Source organism: Peromyscus californicus, unplaced genomic scaffold, assembly GCF_007827085.1.
Source record: "Peromyscus californicus insignis strain IS unplaced genomic scaffold, ASM782708v3 Scaffold_13__1_contigs__length_99412109, whole genome shotgun sequence".
Lineage (NCBI taxonomy): Eukaryota > Metazoa > Chordata > Mammalia > Rodentia > Cricetidae > Peromyscus > Peromyscus californicus.
Window position 1 is genome coordinate 92,635,316 of NW_026294424.1, and position 17,701 is coordinate 92,653,016.

The window sequence follows — 17,701 nt, forward strand, 5'->3', positions numbered from 1 at the left end:
AATGTGTTTTCGAGCAAATGGTAACTTTTCTGTTAATATTAATGATGATCATTTCAACAGCACACTAATAACAATAGAGAAATGATAAACTACTACCGAGGAAGCTGGTGTTTTCATCAGAGGCACCTTACAGAGGTGATAAGGGAATGATATTTAAACATCTTTCCATTTATAAACCCCAGAGAGCTGTAGCATGAGCCTAGTACCTGTGCCCCTCACCTCCAGGGTCAGCTTTGGTTCTCGCTGGAGTGTTTTGACATTGCGTAATTTGATAGTAAACAAATCCTATCACGTGCTCGGCGCGCACGCCTTGATCATCTCGGAGCAGCCACCAGAGGGTGCTGTTTTGTAAGGAAACCGGAGTAGCTCCCTACAGCAGCCGCGTTCAGTCTGCAGCCGCCACGTCTCATGTTAGGGGGCTAGAGCTGAGATCTCTCCTGTGAGTACCCAATGCAATTTATTCATCTGTTGTTTATGTCGAAAGTAAATAGGAATAGTTTAGGTAAGCCACAAAAGTCCAACTAAAAATCCCTGTCTTGAAGAAAAGGTGTATGTCAATGGTGTTAGGGTAAAGCAGTGAGCATGCTTTTTTATCAAACAGAATTGCGAGGCTCTGTGACTTTCTGGGGAGACAAACGCCGACTTGCATGTGCATGCTGTGTTTTTGCTGGGTAGCTGCTGTGTTAAGTTTGATGCAGTGGTTTCATTCTGTCTTTGGTAGTTTTCATTCTAAAGGTTGGTGGAAATGGAGGTCTTGTATGATTTTTGTCCTCTGAAAAGAGTATTTCAGGGATCCAGAGGTCACAGATGTATTCAGGTGGGTGAGGTGCACACAGACTGAGCCTGAAGCCCGCCAGTTCCGTTCCTCTGGATTTAAAGTGGATCTTATGACAGAAAGAGGTTGTATTAAGTGTCAGCATCAATTATGAATAAGAGCTGCTAGTGTGACGCTCCCACTCGGTGGTGGCAAGTGCATCGTGGCGGAGCCAGTTACCTAAGGGCAGAACACAGTCGGCATGGGTTTTGTTAAGAGATTTCTGCAGATTAACTAAGGTTTTCTCAGCAGACCACGATGATGGAGGAAGATTGTCGGTAGTTAAATGAGAGGAGAAAAAGAAGGGAGGCAGAGAACAATCTGTGCGCTCCAGAACAACTGTATTGTGCTCCCCTGGAGATCCCTTCCCATCCTGAGAGAGAGTTAGAGCCCTTGGGGAGTTTTTCCTGCTGCAGTTTACTTCCAAACTCTCCGAGGTGGGAGAATGGGTTTCTGATGTGCTTTCCATGAGTGACATGAGCAACTCAGAAGTTACAGAAAAATCATGTGGGAGAGTCCAGCTCTATAAGTCCCTTGAATCCTATAGAATCAACTAGTCACCAATAGGATTAAACCAGAATATGGCTCTGAAACTTGCTCATAGTGTGTGTGTGTGTGTGTGTGTGTGTGTGTGTGTGTGTGTGTGTGTGTGTTTGTATATACATGTTTGTGTGTGTATACACGTATGTGTGTGAATAACATGGAATCAAGTGTGTTTGATTTCAACTGAGAGAGTTCCTGACAGCCAGGTAGCATTTTCCATTCTGGTCTAACCCTGCTTGACTCTTCGGTGCCCATCAACCTTCTCTAGCTTGTTTGGATGCTTATCAATTAGAGCTGTTTAGTCAGATCACTATTGGTGATTGGAGAGGGGGCAGGGTCAGGATATTCTGGCTATTTTTTATTATTAGGGTGTCTTTCCATTCCACACTTCAAATTTTGTATAGAGACTCTGAGACTGTCAACAGTTGGACAGTGCTAAAATCTAAAGACTTTAAAAAAAAATCTTTCTCATTCACGTAAACTAAACCATGCCTTGCTTGGCACTGAAGGCACTTGAAGACAGAACAGAGTGGCATGGAGTTTTCTCCTGGTCAGTGTTGAGGGAGGGAACAAAGTCATGTTTATCTCCTTTGGACACAGAACAGTTAAGCTTGTACATGCCTGCAATCCAAGCATTTGGGAGGCTGAGGCAGGAGGAATGTCACAAGCTTTGTGCCAGCCCAGGCTGTGAAGTGAGTACCAGCCAGGATGACCTAGAAAGACCCTTTCTCAAGCTAACAAGCAAGCAACAGACAAACTGTTGGGTAAACTGTTCACACAATTGATCTGAAGGCGCTAATGGAGTCTGGTTTGGGTTTTTTCTGAGAGAGCTTTCCCACTGTGTGAAAGGATGGACCATGGGAAATATTGGAAACGAGAAGGAAGGTGGGGGTTTAGCCCTCTGGTTCTGATCTCCACTCCTAGATTCAGCTAATGGTTTTCCTTTGTGAAAACCATTTTTTTTTGAGGTGGTGGGGGCTGTGACGAAGCTTTAGGTTTGTTTGATTTTTGAGTTACAGGGAAGAACAACAGTTTTATTTGACTCATGGAATTGCTGGGCATCATATAGGAAAAAAAAAGTGTCCCAAACTCTAAAAAAGCCAATAGAGCTGCTGGCATGGCCCATTGATGAGATCAGGACCAGCTTCTGGGATCAGCATAGCCCGGGAATGAAGTTTGCCTCCCTCTCTGTTCCCGGGTCCTTTGGTACCCTGGCTTCTCTTGCACATCGCCATCTTGCCGACAGTCGTATTGGATATTTGGTGCAGGTGCTGAAGAGAGGGGGGAGGAAACAGGGGTAGTTCGTCTTCACAGACTGTGTAGCTTGCACTGCTGTACCCACAGCCAAGCTTCGGCTTTTGATTTCTTCATGGCTTTCATCTGTCTGGACTCTTGTTTTCAGACAAGAGTTCTGGCCTCTTAAGCTTAGGTGCTCAAAAATATTCCAATCTCTTTTACATACTTAGAGCCTGGGAGCCGTGGTGTGGTGATATTTTGGTTGTTTCTAACAAATAAAGCTTGCCTGGAAATCAGAGGGCAGAGGTAGCCACTAGTTAACCATAGAGGCCAGGCAGTGGTGGCACACACCTTTAATCCCAGCACTTGGGAGGAGGAAACAGGAAGTGATATGGCTGGGCAGAGAGAGAGGAAGTGATAAGATGGGAGGAGACAGGAGCTCGGCCCCTTTCAGGCTGAGGGGTTGGCCAGGTAAGAAGTGGCTGTGGCTTTCTCCTTTGTCTGTCTGATCTTTCAGCATTTACCCCGATATCTGGCTCTGGGTTTTGATTATTAAGACCAATTAGTGTTTGTGGTACTCTGTGGAAAGGAAGACACTCAATGGTGCAGCTATTTCTGTTCCTGTTCTCTTACTTGTTAACTGGAGGGAAGCTCCACCCTTTTGTATCTTCCTTTGGAGTCAACCCTCAGCAGACTAACCCCAAGGAAGATGTCCTCTTCCTTCATCTTGTCCATCCTTAAGCAAGTCCAATAAATGATGGCTTGGGTTTCCTTGCCTAAGTAGGTATACACATATCAATCATATTCATATATATGACATGTAGAGATCAAACTATCACCTTTATCATTCATGACTGATAAAAATAATTTTGAAATGAACTTATTAAAGATGTAGCAATAATGAGCATATATTAATTCTAAACAGCAGGCCCAGATGGAGCAAAATCAGAATGTGAATATTGCTTGGGAAGCTTCCCTGTTTACCAAAAACACCTTCCCAGGGCAGTTGGTTCCTTTGAGAATGTTGGAACAACAGGGCTGAGCTATGCCCACCTAGTTCCTCACAAACTAATGAGTAGGTGAGCTGACTCAATTTCTAGGGTGTGAAACCTTGGAAAATCCTCATTACAGAGAACTAAGTGGAAGGTAAAGACTTAAAACTCCTGCCCCATTTTCTCCAGGTAGCACACTGCAGAATGCAGGCAGCGGCTGCTGCCACTGCTGTTTAACGCAGTGTCTAGATATCAAGACAGCCTTGCTCCTGTGTCATGAGACGATGGTCCAGCCTCTCATGTCTGACCTTTCTTGGCTGTGTCCTACCCCAAATGTCTAAAAGAGGCATTGTATAATATATCCAAAAGTTTCTTCCTTTGCTTTCCGTTTTCGGCCCAAATTATATCCAGATTCATTGTCCAAGCTTGTTGGGGACGGGGGTTGGAATGATACTAGATGATCACAGGAAGATATTCCAATAACAGTGTGCCTAAGCTAGATTTTCTAAATTTAAATAAAAATCTCTGTCCACTTATACATCCTTCTACAAAAATTAAAGGGCAAACTTAAACTCTTAAATAGAAACCCAGACTCAAATTGCTTCACTTCTAGAATTTCAAAGAAATTAGTTAAAAAACCAAAACCCCAAATCTCTCCCCAATTTCTCGTTTTGGTCAGTGCCAGCAGCACGCCCCCACCAGCTGTGGAAATTAGCAGCTGTCCAGCAGCACCAGCCTTGCTATGTCTCATGGGATCCGTGTGTGGCTCATCCACAGCTTCAGATATTGCACGGATTCAATGTCAAGTTTCTGATGTACCTTGAGTTTTTGGAGAAAGCTTATTATGGTGTGGGTTCCTCTCCTACCAAATTTACAACAACCATCCCTGGATCCTGGAAAAGATCTTTTAGGGACACTCGGCATTTTTCTGTGCCAAAGATTCTAGAAGCTGCTCAATGAGATGTGAGGACAGGACAGGATGGGGTGTTGACTTTAGTCTGAGGTGCCTCTCCATTCCTGGCAGCTTTCCGAATCTATGACCTGAGAAATGGGTTTCCTAGAGACCAGTTGCCTATGCAGATTCAGGATTTAGCAGGAGGGTCAGCTCTTGAAGGGAACACGGTCTTCTTCTGTGAAGGGCCAGCAGGGTTGTGCTGTTCACAGTGGCTTGTAGGGAGGGGGTTCTTGGCTCTTTGGAGAACCATCCAGCTATACTTTTCAGGAATTGTGATTATAATCTCACATGGATTATTCTTAGTCATTCATCCTTCATGTCCCCCCACAGTGGACACTTTGCTTCTGTCATGAAATCAAAGCTACAAGAACTCTTACACTAGCTTGGCCTCAGTCTACCTGGAGAAACACACTGAACAGATTCTGAACTGACACTGCCTTTGAAACTTTTTGAATCTGGTACTCTAAGGATGGTTCAGGAAGAACAGGCACTTTTCTCTTCTTTTTTTTTTTTTTTTTTTTGGTTTTTCGAGACAGGGTTTCTCTGTGTAGCTTTGAGCCTTTCCTGGATCTCTTTCTGTAGACCAGGCTGGCCTCGAACTCACAAAGATCCGCCTGCCTCTGCCTCCCAAGTGCTGGGATTAAAGGCGTGCACCACTACCGCCTGGCGCTTTTCTCTTCTTGAAGACATCATATCTGGCCCAAACTTAACTAAGACTTCAACATATATTCTCCAGAGTCCTTATCACATGAAGATGCCTGTGTGCATTAATGGCATCGACTGTGTACATAGTTTAGAAACAGTAAGATCAACAACAAGAAGCATGCCACTCATTGTTTACATACAGTGGGTAGGTCAAGGTTAAGCTACTACCGCCAGCTTCCAAAAGTCTCAGTGGCCTGTGTGCCCTTATTTAAGGCACAGGAAGCCTTGGTTGGGAAATTTAGCCTGTTACTGTACAAAACAGCTGCGCATATGTGATCATGCCACCATAAACTGTGGCCTCCCACCACGAAGTTCTCATCTCTTTCAAGTCCATGGTCTAAGGCTGCTGTGTAAGCTGCACTGGTTAGAGGTACAGACACCCAGCTGTGCACCCAGCTGCAACCTTGCCACAAAACCCACAAAGTCAACATCCTCACCCAGGCCCTTAGGACTCAATGTTATGTTTGCCACCCAGACTGCATTTCATGTGTTTCTCAGCATTCCCAGATCAAGGTTTCACATTCTAAAACTCCTTCAAATTGAAAATTGAATCTCCACTTTGGAGGCAGAGTTGTTTCTCTGTTCTAAGTGCTTGAATAATAAGAGCGAAATACCTCCACTGTGTAGGTAGCCAGATTCAAGGGTGAGCTGACAGGCAGAGCAGCAGTTATATCCGCAGCTAACTCTTCCCTGAAATGTATCAGTCAGGTAATTCACTCCATCGTTGTGCCAAGAATTGGAGGTTTTTTAGAATGGGTGTCTACTCAGGAAGCAGAGGGCACAGTTCTAGCCTACCTCACGGTGGCATAATTAGACATTCGTCCCTGTGGCCCCTTTGCTGGCCTTTTCTTGAAACAATTTTTTTTTCTCTAGAATTAAAGAAAGCCAAACAAAACTAATAAATACACCCAAGGGCCTTAGATGTTCTATAACGGAGAAGCTGAGCAGTCAGATGGCTTGATTTATTCACCACCGGTTCAGTTCTGATGCGGCTTTGCCCAGGGACTTCCATGTGTTAACAGTACCCGATCTCTTGAGGCTTTTCTGGAAATGCCTGGTTAAGTGTTATTTTCCAAAGTGTGCTAGAAAGTTATCAATCAAATGGCATGGATGGGGAAACCCTGGGTGAATAGGGAAATGATCTGCACTATGTTACCGGGGTGCAAATACGTCCAGTTAAGTGAGGTGACTGTTGAAAACCGGGTGATTGTGTAAATACCATATGAAGGTCTGGCTTAGCACCGTAATCTGCCAGGGTAAGTTTGGAGTCCCTGGTTTTCTTTCACAGGCATGTTAGTAGGACATTTGCAGTCTCTTTTCATCCTCTTTGAAGGAAACCGAGGCCTTGAAGGGGTAAAGGAACACTGTAAGTCTAGAATCCATGCCCCTCACCTTCAGCAGTATCCAGGAGAAACCGGAGCTGATCTTGGGTCTTTCTGTGAACAGCCCCTGAACTGATGGGACCTAGATAGAGGTGAAATGCAAGTTTCTGGGGCATGAGTCCACCACCAAGATAAAAACATGATTGTAGAAAATGTCCCACCATCAGCTTTAAATGTAAGAGAAAGAGATGCACATATTTTGGAACCAAAGAGGAATTAATAGACTGTTTTATCTATAATGTTAGGAAATTAGTTGATTGATATTAGCTAATTCAAAAAAAAGAAATGAGAAAATATTACAGAAAGCTTCAGGGTTTTTTTTGTCCTTCTTAAACTAGGTGCACATTGCTTATCTAGAAGATCAATTAACAACTTCTTGTGTCATTTAAATAATTATCTTACTATTTTATGTTTGTGGGTGTTTCGTCTGTCTGTATATCTGTGTCCCATTTTTGTGTAGTGCTCACAGTAGCCAGAAGATGGCATCAGATCCCTGGGAACTGATATGAGCTGTCGTGTGGGTGCTGGGAATGGAACCTGGGTCCCCTGGAAGACCAGTCAGTGCTCTTAACCAGTAAGCCATTTCTTCAGGCCCTTGCACCATTAAAAAAAAAAAAAAAGCTCATTCAATAACAGATTTTCTTAAGCCTTAAAAATTGCTTCTTTCAATGGAAAAAGTTCCCCAGAGGACTAATGGAATACATAAATTCTGCTATTGTACAGAACATGAGATTGCTCCAACATAACTTATAACTGGACACTTTTAACATGATGCAAATTCTGCCTCCCTTTCTGCATGGTTTTGGGTGAAACCATAGGTACAAGCAGTGAACCGCAGCCCGCTGAACCTGCTGTGAGGGAATTCATAACACAAACACGCTTGTGTCTCAGAAGTTACCCATTACTTCATTTCACCACGTGCATTATCATCCATGCACACCCGTGCCTAGAGTTAGAATGTTCAGACCCATTGAAGACAGCTCCCTTTCCACCATTCCATACCAGCTTGTCCTGCCGAATCCAGGCGTTTCTCAAGCTGCATTTCCACATTGACTGTAGCACGTATATAGTTGACAACCATTCCCTGTGTGTAAAACTGAGCAACAATGCTTCCTAGGCTTCTGCTTTCCTTAAGCATGTCACCAACAAAGCATTCTTGCGTGTTTGTATCTTTTTTCGGAGGGTGGGTTTTTTTTTTTTTTTAATGATCTTTATAAAGTGGCAAGAAAACTTTCTTGGCATACGATTAAGTTATTAAAAAGAAGTCACAGAAGAAGAGCTGTAGTGTGAGCCATTTTGTTAAAAATCCATGAATATGTATAAAAAGGAAAACATATAAATATAAGCCACTAAGATAAAGAAGACATCAAGGAGGATCTATCTGGTGAAGTGGAAAAATGCTAAAAAGGATGTACAGATGAGAATTTGTACTTGAATTTTATGTGTGAATTTTATGCGCGTGCGTGCGTGCGTGCGTGCGTGCGCACTCCCACCCACCCCCACACACAAGTGGAGGATAACCTCTGCTGTCATTTCTCAGGGGGCATCCACCTTGTTTTTTGAAACAGAGTTAGAGATCAGCAAGTAAGATATGGTATCAGTCTGTCTGCCTTCCTGTGTAGATGGAAGCTTTCCTGTGTCCCACAGCTGTTAAGTCCCAAATAAACATGCAGAGGCTTATATTACTGACAAACTGTTTGGTCTATGGCCCAGGCTTATTTCTAACTAGCTATTACATCTTAAATTAATCCATTTCTCTTACTCTATATATCGCCACGTGGCCATAGCATTACCAGTCTGCTGGCATCTTGCCCCTTGGGTAGCTGGATGGCGTCTGCCCTAATTCTGTCCTTCTCTCTGTCCCTTTGCTTAGATTTCCCGCCTGGCTATGGCTTGTCTTGCCATAGTCCAGAGCAGCTTCTTTATTAACCAATGGTAGCAACACATATTCACAGCGTACAGAAAGACCAACCCGCAGCATCCCAGTGCTGGGATTGTGAGTGTGCACCATGCCTGGCTTTGCTGGGGTTGTGAGTGTGCACCGTGACTGGCTTTTGAACATGGGTTCTGGGGATCGAACTCAGGTCCTTATGATGCACAGCAAGCATTTTACCAACTGGGTGTCTCACCAGCCCACTGTTTCAATCTTATAATCAATGTATACGTCTAGTTTCTGGGGCAATGCCTGATACAGGGGAGATTAGAGTTTTTAAATAAGTTGATAGATTAATGAAAAGTTAGTTGGTTCTATAATTGTGAAGTGAAAAGTAAGAAAACACAAATGAGTCAAAACATAGCCTGCAGAGACTTCTCAGTGGGGAAGAGAACTTCCTACCCTTGCAGGGGACCTGGGTTCGGTTCCCAGCACCCACATGGAGGCTCACAACCATCTGTAACTCCAGATCCACAGGATCTGACGTCCTCTTCCAAACTCCGTAGCCACCAGACACATGCATGGTGCCCAGACACACATGCAAGCAAAACAGAGACATAAAAAAGTAATTCTTCACATATGCTTTTATAAATAATGAAAAAAAATTTAATTTTTTCTTAAAAAAGTAAAACATTTAGAAACTACCTAAAACTCATCAGCCAAAGAATTGTGTATTACACATTGGTACATTTTTATTTTCAGTAAGAGTACAAAACACTGTGTTTCAGCGTGGCATTTTCGTGCACATGTATCCTTGTGTGTTGCTCAGATCTCACCCTCATCACCCTGCCTCCTCCACCGTCACCCCTTCCTCCCTCAGTGGGTACCTTTACTACCTCATTTTGTTCCTTTTCTGCTTTGTGTCAGATGTGTGGGCATGCGTGTGTAAACATATTTATACTTAAATCTAGGTTATCCGTGTGATTGGAAACATGTGATATCTGTTTTTTTCTAACAATTTTGTTAATTACCCTTTCTTATCCTCCCTTTGGGCCCCTTCCTCCCTGTCATGTAGAATGTATATGTGGATGTCAGAGAGGTATTAAATAGACATTCATAATTCTAGATTCCATATATGAGGAAACATAGGGAAGGACTTCTGTGACTTGACCCTAGAGTTAAATGACCACATAAACCATGCCAAGAGACACTTAGATTTGATATAAACACTTTTAGCAAAGTAGTAAGATATAAAAATCAATATACAAAAATATACTAATAGTAAGCTTTCTGAAGAAAATACAGGTAAAGATGCCATTCATAACAGCTTCAGGAAAAGCTGAACATTCAGCGTTTGTATTTCTGAGTCTGGCTTACTTCACTTAACATTTATTAATTTTCCTGAAAATGACATAATTTTATTGGTTTGTTACATACAGCTGACTAAAACACCCTTATGTATAAATCACAATAAAAACTCCATTCATGTGTTGATGGGCATCTGGCCTGGTTTCGTATCTTGGTGATCATAAAAACTGAGACAAACATGAATTTGTAAGTATCTTGTGACTGGCACTGACAGATTCCTTCAGGTCTATGCCCGGTCACGATGGAGCAGATTGGATGCTACTTCTGTGTGTAGCTTGCTGAGGAACCTCCATGCTGATTTCTAGTGGTCAGTTTACATTCCTGCCAACAGGGTGTAAGGTCTGTTTTCTACTGTGTGTCCTGATCCGTGTTTTTGTCCGTTACTCTTTGGAGAGTGGCCATTCCCACCAGTGTGAGATGGAATCTCAAAGTACTTTAATTTTTCTTCCTCTGATGGCTAAGGGTGCCGAACCTTTTTCATGTATTTATTGCCCAGTTGTCTTCTTCTTTAGAGACATGTTTATGGAGGTCACTTGCCGTTAATGTTTTTTGTGTGTGTTTAAATTTTGGGGTTATTTGAATATTCCAGATAATCATCTCATTTGAAGTGTAGTTGAAATTACTTTTCTTCTTTTCTTTAGACTTTCCTTCAGATGGTGTTTCTTTTGCTGTGCTGACAATTATTTCATTCGATCTCATATATCAGTTTTTACTACTATTTCCTGAGTCACAGAAGTCCTTCTTTATGTTTCCCTCTACCAGAATCAAAATTTCAGGTCTTTTATTGAGGTTTGAGTTGATGTTTTGTACAAGGTCAGGGATATGGATCTACTTTTATTATTCTACACGTGGATATACAATTTTCTAGCACCATTTGTTAGGAAGTTATTTTCTCCAGCATATATATATATATTGTAGCTAAGTGCATTTACTTCTGGGTTCTCTATTCTATTCTGTGGTTTTCATGTTTGTTTCTGTGACAACATGTAAGGAGCTGTTGTTATTACTGTGGCTCTGTGGTATAATTTGAGATCAGATATTGTGATGCCTTCAGCATTGTTCTTTCTGCTTAGAATTTCTTTGACTATTCAGGGTCTTTTGTGTCTCCATACACATTTTGACTTTTTCTGATCCTGTGAAGAATGTTACTGGAATTTTGATGGGTATCATGTGGAAATATTGCTTTCAGCAACATTGCAATTCTCACAGTATTAATTCTGCAGACCCCTAAGTGTGGCGGATCTTTCCGCCTTCTGGTGTTGCCCTCAGTTTCTTTAAGTGTCATGATATTTTCACTGTAGACATCTTTTACTTCCTTGATTAGGATCATTCCTTAGTCTTTTCCTGAAGCTGTTGTGAATGGCATTTTTACCTATATTGTTTTCAGAAAGCTTACTATTAGTATAGTTTTGTGTATTGATTTTTGTATCCTACTACTTTGCTAAAAGTGTTTATCAAATCTAAGTGTTTCTTGGTGTGGTCTGTGTGGTCATTTAACTCTAGGGTCATATCATCCGTAGATAAAGATAATTTACCTTTATATCCTATTTTTAACACTTTTATTTCTTTCTCTTGTCTGCTGTTCTATCTAAGACTATCTAAGCACTATGTAGAAAAAGAAGGGTGTGGACATGCTAAATCATTCCTGATTTAGAGACCATGTTTTCTGTTTTTCACAATTTAGTATAAATTTTGGCTACAGGTTTCTCATATTTAGCATTTATTATGTTGAGATACATTTATTCTATTCTGGTTTCTTCAGGCGTTTAGCATAAAGGTATGTTGAAATTTGTATAATACTTCTTTAAGTTAAATCTGTCTATCTATCATCTATCTATCATCTTCATTATCATCACTTGTCTATCATCTATCTATAATTTATGAAATATAATATGGTGTTTTGATATTTAAGCATGTGTTATGGCTAAAATTAATGAAGTTTTTAAGGATTATGTTATAACTAGCTTCAGCTTGTTCACTTGACACAAACCTAGAGTCACCTTGGAAGAGAGACTTGAACTGGAAAATTGCCTTGATCAGATTGGCCCACGGCCGTGTCTGTGAGACGTTTTCTAAATTGCTGAAGGAGGACTCGGCCTCCTGTGGCAATGCCATTTCTAGGGAAGTAGACCTAGGCTGTGTAAGAAAGCTAGCTTAGCAGGCCAGAGGGAGCAAATCAGAACGCTGTGTCCTTCTGGGGCTTCTGCTTCCAGCTCCTGCCTCGGGTCCCAATTCAGCTTCCCTTGATGATGGATTATAGCCTGTAAGACAAATAAATCCTTTCCTTCTCGAGTTGCTTGATGAGATGTTTGCCATAGCAACAGAAAGCCAGCTAGAACGTGACCCCTGCCATTTTCTCAGAGGTTCTATGTGGTTCCATGGGATTTTGCCCAACATAGAGATTTTAATTAATGTAGATGTTGCATTATAGCAGAACTAGCTGGATTTTTATCAGTTTCTCATATTTATTTATATTTGGTAGCAACAATAACACAACTTTTTTCCCCCTTTCCTTTCCTAAAACCATTCTTTTTGGATAGTAGAGTAGTTTTCTTGCCTCTTCCTGACCGTGTGCCTATCAGCAGCTCTCTGTGAACAGCACGCCTCCCTGAACCTGCAGAGGCTGTGGTTTATGTTTGAAGAGCCACACTTTAGAAGATAGGCAGGAATTTCAAATAGATGTTCCTGAGTTTCAGAGATGCTAGTTGACAGAAGTCATACGTCCTTGATTTAAAAAATTTTGAGTCAAAACTTTCTTATGTAATATAATCAACATGTTTGTGATATATGTGTATTATTATCATTTCCTCTGAAGGTTTTGGTTTTGTGCCTCTGTTCTAGACCAGGTAGATAATATCAACATACAGGATCTGTTGCCTTTAGTATAATATTTTTTGTGTGTATGTGCATGTACATGTTCATGAGTGTGTACACATCTGTGTGCATGTCTGTGTCCACATGGGATCCAGATGTTGCTGTTAGTGTCTTCTTCAGTTATCTCCACTTTACTGTGAGTTTACTGCTCTCACCTGGACCTCACCAGCAAGTTCCAGGGAACTCCTGTCCCAACCTCTCCAACACTGCGGTCCTACAGGTCTGTACCTGCAGTTTTTAACGTAGATTCTGGGCGTTAGACCCAGGTCATCTTTGTGCAACAAGCATTTTACCAGTGAGGCCACCTCCCTACCCCCCACTGTGGTCTTTGTTGTTGGGTTTACCTTTAGAAATCCCATCTGTAATTCATCATATGCCCTCTCCTGTGCCCAACCACAGTGCATGAATTATTATAGAAGATGCTTACTGATGCCAGAGGAATTGAGTTGTTTATGAACGCTGTGGGGGCTGGTACCGATGTTTGTTAACTCTATATGCTAGGAAGCTGGCTGCTAAAACATGTCTCACTTAGCCCTCATTAAATCCCGTATGGATTTTGTTATTTTCAGTTTTAACAGATGAAGAGCATTATTCTTAGACAGGTCATTATCCGTCCCAGTTTTAAGTTGTAGATTTGAGTTTCAGCTTGGGTTCTCTGAGAAGTGAACACAACATGAGATTAGAGTTGTAATTGGTTTATTAATGGAAAAGCCTGCGGAAGATACAGAGGAAGGAACAGAAACCTCTTTAGGCCATGGTGTGGGAGAGAGGAAAATGGAAATAAGGAGAGCTACACAGAAGAATGTGAGACTACTTAAGGATCTAGGAAAGACTTAGCCACCCCAGTGTCTTCAGATCCAAACGAAAGGAATACCAGAGAGTTCTCCCTGCCTTAGATGTCCGTATGCTACTGTAATGAAAGACCTACGATAGCTAACTTATACAAAGAAAGGTTTATCTAGCTGAGGTTCTCAACCTGTGGGTCATGACCGTCGGAAAACACCACGAATTTTCAGGGGTCTTTGGAACTGAGACAACGCTCAGGAGCAAAGTGGCAGTTACGAAGTAGTAACAAAAGTACATTTATGGTTAGGGGTTCCTAAGACCACTGGAAATACGTGTTTTCCAATGGCTATGGCTCACAGGTTGAGAACCACTGAGCTAGCTCGGAATTTAGGAGGCTTAGGATATAAAATGTAAAATGAACAGGATCTTCGTTGAGGAAAAGGCAAATGTAAACAGCAGATGTCATGTAAAACTGTGTCTCCCTCCCTGGTTACTTAGCCAGGGGACACCCAGTCTTGCAAGGTTGTAACGTAAACTGCCTCCCATGCTCCGTATTATGAAGTGGGGCATCCGTGTTCCTCACAGGGTTGTCAGAGGGGAGGAAAGGGGGATCATCAAGTGTGGGGTCAGGAGGGTAGGGGGTAATGGGGCCAATAAGAGCATAGTATGTACGAAAATGTCACAAAGAAATTCAGCGCTTTATATACTAACTTAAAACTAATTAAAAAGAGAAGAAAATACAACAGTGAATTGAGCAAAGTAAATATTTGGATATTTGTGCTGGCATAGCTCTATGAATTTATTAGAATGTATCTTAAAACAGTGTCTGGATGAAAATTATTCCTCAGTTATTCTAAACCATTAAAGAATGATTTAGAATCACAGAGGAACTGTACTATGACTAAAATACGCAGAAGAAATAAAAATCAAAGCAAATGAAACAGTGATGGCCCGGCTTCATCTGGGCCCGCTGTTTTGAATTAGTATATGCTCATTATTGCTACATCCTCAAGTTCATTTCAAAATGATTTTTATCAGCCGTGAGGGGTAAAGGTGCTGTTTTGATCCCCACATCTTTGCCTCATAAATATGAATATGATTGATACGTGTGTACCTGCTTAGTCAAGGAACCCAAGCTGTCCTTTATTGGGCTTGCTTAAGGATGGACAAGATGAAGCAAACTCAAAATGTGAATATTCGTGCTTGGGAAGCTTCCCTGTTTTTGTATCTTTTAAAGCAGTTGATTACTCATTCCATTTTACAATTATTGCTGAAAATAATTTTGACTCAGAGAGTAGGGGCCTGTTTAATCATTGTCTGCTCTCAGTGCTGGGTAATCCTGACATGCCACAGCTCAAAGGCTGGAATGTCTCTTCAAGGTACCTTCTGCTTGTCCCTCATTGTGCTGGTCCCCCAACCCCATCACCTCTGTTTGCTGCTGCACTCAACCTCCTCAGGCAGAAAAATGTCTCCTGGGACATGTAGAAAGGAATCACTAATTATATTTACAGTTCTGGCTTTCTCATGTTGTCAAAGAGGCTTACAGTAATCCTGCCACTGACCCGGTCAAGGATTACCTGGGAAAGCCTGAAGAAATCAGTGGGATTGATTCGCCCATTGTTACAGGAAGTGGTGAGCATTCTACAGAGGCAGGCAGTCTGATATGGGCTGTCAGAAGGAGACTGGTCGGATTGAATGGGCACCGTATTCCATGCTTTCTTTTCAGTAGAAATGTTCAACCTCTTAATTGCCCTTTCATTGGGAAGCAAGGCTGATGCCTTCCATTTGAGGGTCCACAGTTGAAGGTGAAAGGGAAACATGGGTCTTTTTAGATTCAGGAGATTAGGGATCGAAAGAGAAGTGTAGGGGAGGAGTTCACTTTATACCCATGCTGCTGCTGCCAAACAGAGTGACATCTGTACCCCTGGAAGGGTGAGAAGGGTGGAGGGCCAGAATTGGTGCTCTGACTTCATACCTCATGTTCATACTAAGCAATGTCATGAGTCAATAAAACCACAGACCATCCAGGTAAAAAGAGGGGTTTGGTAACGTATCTAAACCCTGCCCTATAAACTTCTTGTATTGATGTCTCAGAGATTTACTTGAGTTAGATATCAAAACAGAATATCTCATTTTCATCTGTGTTTTTATTGACAGGAAATATTTCCTGATGAAATGTATTTTGTCACAAAAATAAGCTAAAGAGACTATTACAAACTAAAACAAAGGCTTCAGTATTCAAATATGTATAGCACATTCTTAATAGAATGAATTTATATTCTTGAAATGATTGTGTATATATGTGTACATGCTGTGGTGTGTGTGTATTTGTGTGTGTGTGTGTGTGAGATGTATATGCACTGTGCTGTGTGTGTGTATGCACTGTGGAGTGTGTGTACTTGGTGTGTGTATGTATGTGCACTGTGGTATGTGAGCATGTATGTGTGGTGTATGTGAACTGTGCTGTATGTGTGTGCTCTATGGTATGTGAGTATGTATGATGTGTGTATGTGCACTATGGTGTGTGTGTGTGTGTGTGTGTGTGTGTGTGTATGTGCACTGTGGTATGTGTGTGCACCAGGTGAGTCTAGAGGATGCTGAGATGACAATTAAAAATAACCGTCACAACCTATCTTTTATTTGCTTGACCTTTGTCTTTCAAAGATATTAAAAGCTGAAAAGAATAACAAATATGTGTGTACATTATGATTAATTCTAAAGTGTTATATTTTGCCACGTTTCCCTGAGTCCTTTTTTAAAAAAGAAGCTAGGTGATGCTGTTGAATCCCTGCTTACTACTTACTTACCCCATTTCCCATTTCCTTCCTCTCCCTTTCCACAGAGGTCTGAGCCCCACCCGGCATACAGTGACAGTCATTACAGTACATGGTGGGTGGAGGTCCATCTGTTTCCAGGTCCAAGCTCAGGAGACGTGGTTCAGCTCTGTTCCTTCCTTTGTGGTTCAGGCCCACAGAAGTGACATCACAGCCCTTATGAATTCCAGACACTTCAGATTCTCATGGTTACTTGTCTCTGGAACAATCGGCCACTTGCTTCAACCAGAGCCACTGTATTAGCTAACGTTTTTTGGAGAAGTCAACAGCTTTCACACGAGCACAGCCCAGGTACACTCACCAATTACCCTCCTTCCTCCTGCAACTCAGATTCCTGCTGAAGCATGTGATAACATGGTCTCAGATTTTCACAGACTGGAAGTGGATGTGAGTGGGTGGGGATGTATTCCAGAGACCATTAGCCAGTGTCATTGAGAGCCTCCCTTCTGCTATGACTGTAGCTGAAGTTTTCCTGTGTCCCACCTGGCCTTCAGTCAGGACAAATCTCTCTCACGCGCCAGTCCTGCAGCCACTCAGACCCAAGTAAACACACAGAGGCTTATATTATTTACAAACTGTATGGCCATTGGCTCAAGCTTATTACTGACTAGCTCTTACAGTTAAACTAACCCATAATTCTTATTTATGTTTAGCCACATGACTTAGTACCTTTTCTCAGTTCTGTCTTCACATCTTGCTTCCTCTGTGTCTGGCTGGTGACTCCTGACTCAGCCTTCCTCTTCCCAGAATTCTCCTTGTCTGCTTATCCTGCCTATACTTCCTGCCAGGCTACTGGCCAATCAGCATCTTATTTAACAACCAATCAGAGCAACACACATTCACAGCATACAGAATGTCATTCCACAGCATTTGACTGGGAAGTAATCCATATGACGTCTCAGAAGACAGTCCCAGGATGCCATCAGTCAGGCATGTCTTTCCTCCATCTGTCTCCTTCCTCTTTGGCTTAGTTCCTCTCCTTGGGCTTCCATCCCTCAAAAGGGCAGTTAGCCTTTTCCCTGGACTGGGAGGCCAGGTTAAATTGAAGCAGAGGGGGTCTCTCTTCTTACATTTTATGGACTAGAAGCCATGGATTCCACTTTTGTAATTATGTTGCCATTTGAAACATCAGCATCATTTTTATATCCACCACAAAGCTTTCAGAATTGTTATTCATATTTATTATTGCATCTAAAATGATATAGACAGACCCTTATCAGAAAGTCTGAGAAAGCATGAATGCCTCTATCTTTCCTAAAATGTCATTACCAAATTCCTTGTTCTTGGACAGCCTTTCTTATGCTCTGTCCTATGAGTATCACTATAGGTACTTTATTTT

General features: G+C 41.9%; 1 protein-coding gene across 1 annotated transcript in view; it reads left to right on the top strand.

Moving 5' to 3' along the window:
- The first annotated feature begins 347 nt into the window (after positions 1-347).
- The window catches only part of Arhgap24 (Rho GTPase activating protein 24), a 664,750-nt gene continuing 647,396 nt past the window's right edge, over positions 348-17,701 (top strand). The window contains exon 1 of the mRNA XM_052735536.1: positions 348-439. The gene's annotated coding sequence lies outside the window, so the exon portion shown is untranslated. The remainder of the gene's footprint in view (positions 440-17,701) is intronic.